Source organism: Panthera uncia, chromosome A2 (assembly GCF_023721935.1).
Source record: "Panthera uncia isolate 11264 chromosome A2, Puncia_PCG_1.0, whole genome shotgun sequence".
Lineage (NCBI taxonomy): Eukaryota > Metazoa > Chordata > Mammalia > Carnivora > Felidae > Panthera > Panthera uncia.
In genome coordinates, this window is record NC_064816.1 from 105,927,512 (window position 1) to 105,935,863 (window position 8,352).

General features: G+C 39.3%; 1 pseudogene; it reads right to left on the reverse strand.

The window, feature by feature from the left end:
* Window positions 1-288: 288 nt before the first annotated feature.
* Window positions 289-380, reverse strand: LOC125931115 (uncharacterized; annotated as a pseudogene).
* Between the last annotated feature and the right edge of the window lie 7,972 nt (window positions 381-8,352).

Here is an 8,352-nt window from a genome sequence, read left to right on the forward strand (position 1 = left end):
GGACATGTATAAGGCACATGAAACAGAAATATCAAATGACAGAAAGAAAGCCAATATAACTGTGGCACAGTGAATGTGAGTGTGTGTGATAAATACTGTCTCCTAGAGAGCACAGACATATTCTCTCCTGTTTCACAGGGATGGTATACAAATACAAATAATAGGACCAGGAGTGGGAAGTGTGGTCCTTAGAGAAGGACTGAGGACAATTCTCCCATCCTACAAGGAGGGAAGGTAAAATATGTATGAGCAGATACATATCAGTTTTACCGATTATTATTATTATTTTTTTTTATGGAACGCTTCACGAATTTGTGTATCATCCTTGCGCAGGGGCCATGCTAATCTTCTCTGTATACCGATTATTTTTAAAATAAAATGTGAAGCAAGGTCATCAGCTGAGGTAGTTAGAAGAGAAACAATGCCCCCTCAGTCAGTGAGAAAGTTAAGCTGTGAGAAGTTGGCAGGACTGACAGTCTGTGCTGGGTGCCCATTCAAGATCGGTGGTTACAATTTTAAAGGGAGAAAGTCATCATATTAGCTTGATTTTCTCCAACAATGCTCAGCTGTGATCAGGTTCAGGGTAAGCAGAGTTGAGTTTAGCCAGGCTTGTTATGTTGCACATGAGTATGACTGGGGACAAGAGAGTAAAGGGGGTTTTCAAGACTGTGCTGATAATACCAGGCCAAGGAATCTACAAGTTCCCCTTTTTTTCTTCCTATGTGGGTTTGACCTGCTAAGAGTTCCAGTAGCTCTTAGGATGGGATCGGGCCTAATTATAAGTCTTACATACCCAAAATGGAAAGTAGACTTGATCCTGGAAAAAATGGGTAATCATTCATGATATTTTGAATAAAGAAATGATAAAGTTTTTTAAAAATCTAACATGATTCATAGAAGAAGGAAACTAGGAAAAGATATCTCCTCTCTTGAGATTTCAGCATTTGTAGCAGTCTATTTACATGTGAGTATACACAATAGGAAAGCAATGTTATCATTAAAGAGCATCTTAGTAAATCAATTTTATCCACTGTGCAAGGTCTAGTAAATAAAAATTAGTGAAATGTGACTCCCATATTCTAGGGACTATTCTTATAAACATGATGACCAAAAATCATGAATTTTCCCAGAAAGTTTCAAATTCAAGTATTCTTCCATTTTCCCGAAGGATACCCTGTACTTGTTAAACCACATGCCTTCATTGTTGTCTCAGAAAAATATTACTACCATAACAACTAGACCAAACACACTGACATTAACAGAACAAAGACGGAATCCAGATTAAAACCTTATGTACAAGTTCCCAGAATATGGTCACAGGCAGTATACTTGTTAAAAATTCTACCATTCCTGAATTCTGAGGTCCCTTCAAGAGAAGGACAATTGGCTTGATATGTTCAGACCAACAAATGCCCCAAGACTGATTCTGCCTAAAAGGTTAAAGGAAAAGTACTTCTGGGAAAGACTCAAGGTACAGAAACTCAACTTGGAGATACTGGTTGGCTGATGAAAGGGAAATATAAATCCTATTGTGTCCGTTAGATCACTATCTGGGCCAATAGATCTTTTAGGATATGAGCCAAGATGCCGTAGTAAAGAGTCCCCAATACCAAGCAGCTCAAACAAAATATGTATTCTTTCCTATACCACTCTGGAAGGAGACAGATGTGTTTCAAGAGCTCACCCAGTGATCCAGGTTGAGTCCATCATGTAGCTCATGGATTTTCAAATGTTTTTGTTTCAGAATCCTTTTACACTGAAAAATCATTGAGGACCCCAGAGAGATTTGTCTATAAGGGTAATATATATTAATAATTACTATATTCAAAATTACAACTGAAATGTTATTAAAATATTTATTCATTAATTCCTTTCTAAAAACTATTATATGCTAACATAACTAATTTATTTTATTAAAAAATAACTATCTTCCAAAAAAGTAGTAAAAACAGCAGCATCATTTGAAATTTTTGAAACTCTTTTTAATGACTGGCTTGATAATAACAGAAAAAAAAAGAAAGAGGAGGAGAAGGAGAAGGAGAAGATGAAGAAGACAAAGAAGACAAAGAAAGAGGAAGTGGAAGAGCAAGAAGAGGAGGAGGAGGAAGAAGAGGAGGAGGGAGAGGAGAAGAACAGGACGACGACGACAATGGACAATGATGATGAGGAGAAGGAGAAGGAAGAGGAGAAGGGGTAGGAGGAAGGAAGGAAGGAAGGAAGGAAGGAAAGAAGGAAGGAAGGAAGGAAGGAAGGAAGGAAGGAAGGAAGAGAAAGAGGAGTGGGAGGGGAAGAGGAGAAGGAGGGGAGGAGATAGAGGAGATGGAGAGGGAGATGGGGGAGGAGGAGAAAGAGAAGGGGAAGAGGAGCAGGGAAGAAGAAGAAGCAGAAGCTGCTACTGCTTCTGCATTCGATCTAGTGCAGCAAGTTGTTTTACTTAAAGTATGTGAAGAGAGGTAGGCACCTGGGTGACTCAGTCAGTTGAATGTCCAACTTCAGCTCAGGTCATGATCTCATGGTTCATGAGTTCGAGCCCAAATTGGGCTCTCTGTTGTCAGTGCAGAATCCACTTCAGATCCTCTGTCCCCCTCTCTCTACCCTCCCTCACTTTCACTCTCTCTCAAAAATAAATAAAACATTTTTAAAAATTAAAAACAATAAATTACGTGAAGAGAATCAAGCCTCACACAACTATATAGCTGAGAAAGGGAGGAGGATTTTAACAGCCTTTTCAAATAATTATGACTATTGTTCTTTGATACTACACCAAAGCTCAAGTAGTAGTTTCTTCAGAGTTGCAATACAAAATCTGAAACATATCCATAATCTTTTCATACTCTGTTACATTAAAATCCACTGGTGTTGTGGTGACCATATAAATGAATACAATTGCCAAAAGTTATCAAGCAAACAAGCAAGTTTCTTGTTTAACATACCCAATCTTTTACCCATGCATTCTTTTGAAACATTATTCATTGGTCCTTAAGAAAGTATTGGTTCACTGAGCTATGCAGAACTTTCGAATATTGACAGATTTTATTGCACAATGTTAAAAAATCATATTCACCGGTATCACCACCGATCTCATCACAAAAGTTTTTAAATACTGAGATGCTGGTAAATTCATGGTGGCAGTTACATATTTTCCAAAATTGAAATTCTCACTTGAAAACTCAAACTTTGTCATTGGTAATACTGTTTGTTTTTTTCCATGAAGTGACAAGCTGATTTTCAAGAAAATTTATGCCAAATGTCTGAATAAACACAGTTTGTCAATCATTCTTTCAGGTAAAAATGCTGTTTAGTTCAACTTGAAACTCAAACAATCACACACATGCTTTCCCTTGGGACAACATATTTCCCACATGTATCTGAAGTATTTATGCACACTTCCTATTTCATTACACAGAATATTAAAAAGACATGTACTCAACAGAGATGATTAAAGTCATTATTTGTAATGCTTCTTCAAGGATATTCTTAACTGAAACTGGCAATTTTTGTTTTGTTTTGTTGCAAGTACAAGTCTGTGAAGAATGTGATGACTCTTGGGACAGTTGGGTATTAGTGACTTGATTCATGCTAGGGACCAGTACCTTCACACAGCATCGCATTGGCACCATCAATGCAAATGCAAAACATGAAAGAGGCAAATAACATCCTAATATTATGAAAATAGTTTTGACTTCCCAGACTCCCTGAAAGGGCCTCAGGAACCTCCAGGTGTCTGTGGAACACACTTTGAGAATTATTGCACTAGAGTTCTGTCCTCATCACTGACATTTCCCAGGGGAAAGGAGGAAAAATAATGTACAAGGCAAACATTTTCATTTACATAACTAAATATTTGAATTCTTACATTCCATTAGTGAGAGCTTAGTTCCATGGCCTTACCTAGCTGCAGAGTAGACCGGGAAAAAATAGCCTCTGACTAGGCAGCCATATTATATGGAAGAGCGGGAGAACAGATTTGGGTGTGTAACAGCCACTACCCTTGCCCCGTGAATCAATGAGCAGGTCAAGTAAAGGGATAGTTATGCTAGAGGGTCTGTATTCAATTGAGGACAAAGGTACTTCTTCTGTGGAAAACTGGTCAGGGGTGCCTGCAGGCCATGGGACAGGAGCAGAGCAGTGGCTACAACCACAGCTCTAGTGCTATGGCCAGGTGGATGGAACACCAGGAAAACTGTCCTCAAAAGGACTCAAAAGCATTATAGTCAGGAGAGGATCCCTGGAGAAATACAGAAAAGGAAGCAGCAGCGAGGATCTCTATGGCAAAAAGAGGGGAAGATCATCCTTGGGGTTTGGTGAGCATATGGTGGGGAATTCAGCACTCCCTGCAACTAGGGAGAACGCTGGGTCACAGCAATATCACTAATTGGGCTGGGCCAGAAGTTGGCTTCTCTGTGACTCTTACCGTGCCCCCACCTTGTCACCAGGCTGCAGAGGTAGGGGAATCTGAGTAGTTTTATGCTGTTTTTATTGTTCTACTTGATAAAAACATATTCCTATTTGAGAGCTGAGTCCAAATATTTTGTTTCCTTCTTAATAGCAACAAGAACAGTAGAGAAGAGCCAATTCTGCAGAAAGTATGCTGTGCTGCAGAAAATTGACATGAATTTAGGACATAAACATAAAGAAAATAGAGGTAAATGTAGATTTGGTCCCTGAGAACAAAATCCTAATCACAGCAATGCACTGGAAGCCAAGACTAAACTGACCTTGCAAATCTAGATAAATGAGAAATATGGAACCAAGAAGCTTTTAACTGCTGTGCCCTATCTAATATCCTGGCAAATGTACACAAAGACAAAAGGAAAGGACTGGAAGGTATTCATTTTGAGATGAGATCCAGGTCAACCAAAGATCACAGGTCCTTGAACTTCACTCCATCAGCAGCAAACAGAAAGTCTATCAATACTTGGTAGAAAGGGTTTGTGACAAAACAATTGCCCAGAAGTCATCCTCATTCATGTTTTTCTCCATTATCTACCTCAGTGCTCTATTTTTTCCCTCATAGTGTCACTCTCTGCCCTACAAAGGAAAACAGTTTTGAAATGTACTATTTTGGTATATTACCTCAAGTTAAAGGACATAGAGATAATAAAATAATAGAAATGAAAGACATATCAGAACCAAGGAAATAAGAAGGAAATATTTGCCAATTTCAAGGGTTTATATATTCGTTGTGACTGGACATGAATTTTGACTCCAAGACTTTTGGCAGCCTGTACAAAAAGACAAACATGATTATTTATGTTGTTCCCATTGCAAGAAAATAGGAAGCACAAATTTTGTTGGCTCTAAATTCTCAAATTTCTTCTATGAGCCCATTAATGAGAGTCATTGAGTTACATAATGGACATTCTCCTCAATAACAGTTTTGCGGTCAATGCAGATCTATGCTCATTTAAACATAAGCTTTTGATTTATGTTACTGATCCATGGGCAGATTCTCCAAGAACCTGTGAAAGCATAAAAAAAATTCACATAAAATGAGCGATCTTTGGCTTTTAAATTATTCCAGGTGACCTAAAGCAAGTCTGACCTGGGAACACCTGGCAATGCTGGAAGGATCCTTGCTCCCTTGGTCAGGAGATGCTACCTCCACAGGAACCAAAAGGTGCAGTTTCATCACGAAGGTTTTGGGTACCACAACAAACCCTTGTAACAAGTACAGAAAAACCTTGGTTTGCAAGCATAATTTGTTCTGGGAACATGTTTGTAATCCAAAGCACTTGTATATCAAAGCGAATTTCAAGAACCATTGGCTCAGTTGTGATTATGTGACATTCAGCGTCACGTACAACTTGTATTGCAAGACATCGCTCATTTATTAAGTTAAAATTTATTAGAAATGTTTGCTTGTCTTTGGATGCCTGGGTGGCTCAGTTGATGAAGCATCCAACTTTTGCTCAAGTCATGGTCTTGTGGTTTGTGAGTTTGAGTCCTACTTTGGGCTCTGTGCCTACACCACAAATCCTGCTTCAGATCCTCTGTCTCCCTCTCTTTATCCCTCTCTGCCCCTACCCCACTCACATGCACCCATTCTCTCTCTCTCTCTCTCTCTCAAAAATAAACACTGAGAAAATATTTTAGAAATGTTTGCTTGTTTTGTGGAACATTCACAGAACAAGTTACTCGCAATCCAAGGTTTTACTTATACTTTATTTTACATTATGGGCCTTACCATAAAGTTCTGACTCTGCCAACAGGAACTGTGCTATTTGGAGCATGTCCCTTAACCTCTTGGTGCTGCAATGCCCTCATTTTTAAATGAGTAATCAGATAGCTACCATTTTCTGAGGTTCTACTCTGTACCTGTCACTATTCAATATCTGCTTTCCCAGCGGGATTATAAGTTCCATGAGGGCAAAGAGAGTATTTCTTTTGCTCACTACTATATTTCCATCATCTAACACAGGTCTGGCACATAATAGATGCTTAATAAAAAAAAATTAACTGGTTAAATTCCCAATTTCATAACAATCTTGCAAGCAAGCATAATTCCTATTTTATAATTGAGGAAATCAAGGCTCAGAAAGTTTAAGTGACTTTCAGAAAATCACAGAGCTGGCTAAAGAGAGTAGCCTGTACGGCCCCAGAGCCTGGTCTATTTCCATAAGGCTGCAGCAGTGGAGACAGACCACAGCATGTTCCAAGTATCCTCCAGCTCTGAAATGCAATGGTTCCCCACAACTGCTGGGCAGCTACAACCCGACAACACAGGGGTGTCTGTTGCTGAAAGTGTTCTTGCCTAATGAAATCCCTCAACAATTTTCACCACTTTGAGCCCTGTGGACATGGCAGTGAAGTTGAGATGGGAGAGGGAGAAGAAGGGTCTTCCTCCACAATCCATGCCATGAGTCTCCTCATTCTCCCACCACTCCCTCTCCTATTGGCCACCCAATACATACATGCAGCTCACACTGTGAAACCGAGGTCTGCAGTGGCCTCAGCTATTCTCCACAGGCACAAGGCATTGGATCCAACACTGGAAAGAAGGGGAAGAAAATAAAGAGTAGTAGAGGGGAAAAAAAGCAGTAAATATACAGGCAAAGGCAGCAGAAGGGTGGGGGAGAGAGAGAGAGATAGACAGAAATGAGGTAGGAAAAGTCAGACCACGTCAGCGCCAAGATTCATCTGTTCACAGTAGCAGTAACAACACTAATATTGATTGAACATTTACTACCTGCTACTACTTTGCCAAATGCATTGCATGTGTTAGCATTCATTTACTCATTCACAAATATTTGAGAGGCAGGATCTCCACCTTCCTGGAGCTGACAAGATGATTAATTAGTGAAATATCTACTATGTTAGAAGACAGGAGCCAAGGATGAAAATGGAGCAGGGGAAAAGAATAGTGCTTGTGGAGTTAGAGAAAGGAGAATTTGCTTTAGCTCAGTGTCCAGAAGAGGCCTTACTGAGAAGGGGACATTTGAGAAAGTCATCAAAAACAGCAGCATCAGCCTTGCTTACTCTCAGGGATTTCTGGAACATTTGGAGGCCCCAAAATATTTATTTTGTTTTTGAGCCAGTTATGTCTTTGTTTTCTGCTCTCTTACCATATTGTACCTAGCATTCCCATGTGTTTGAGGCAGAAGGGATTATCAAAGTGTGAGGTGTCTACGTGATTCTGACTGGTGTGGTTATTTCCCCATACCACATATAAAAGGACTAAAAGAGTATCCAAGAAGAGCAAACCTATCTTCAGTTTGGAAATTTTGTCCTGAGAAGGAAAGACCAGTGGGTGGTAGTGTTCTTCTATGTTTCATCTTGCTGATGTTATACAATTCAATATAGGGAGCTTCAGAATATGACAGGAAAAACAGAAGACATTTCATCAGAAAGCTAATCCCATTTCGTTGTGTCATTAAAAGATTATTTGAATCACCTTACTTGCACCTGGAATCCTGTTCAAATGTTTGGAAGGCCTTGCATAAAATTGTGGGCTGGTATCACATCAGCACAGTTTTTCCCCTCTTGCAAAAAACCATATATACTGCAGCACGTCCTCACCACAGGAACTGTTTGCACTAGGGAAATTGGTGAGGACAGAGTGGGAAAGAGAGTTGAAACTAATGGACTCATGCTTCAATTGATTTTATTACTGAGTTCATTACTCTGGAGGCTGAAGGGAGCAAATTGGACAGAAAAGGCCAGAGACCCTTGGAAACACTAAGAAAACATGGTAGTCCATCACTAAAAATGAAAGCCTGAAACAGAGAAAAAATATCAACTTACATAAATAAATGTAAGTATTATATGATAAATTTATATATGTATATAGACACATACATTCATATACAAACAACCCCTAAAACAAAATCCTTCACTTATAAGTGCATTTGT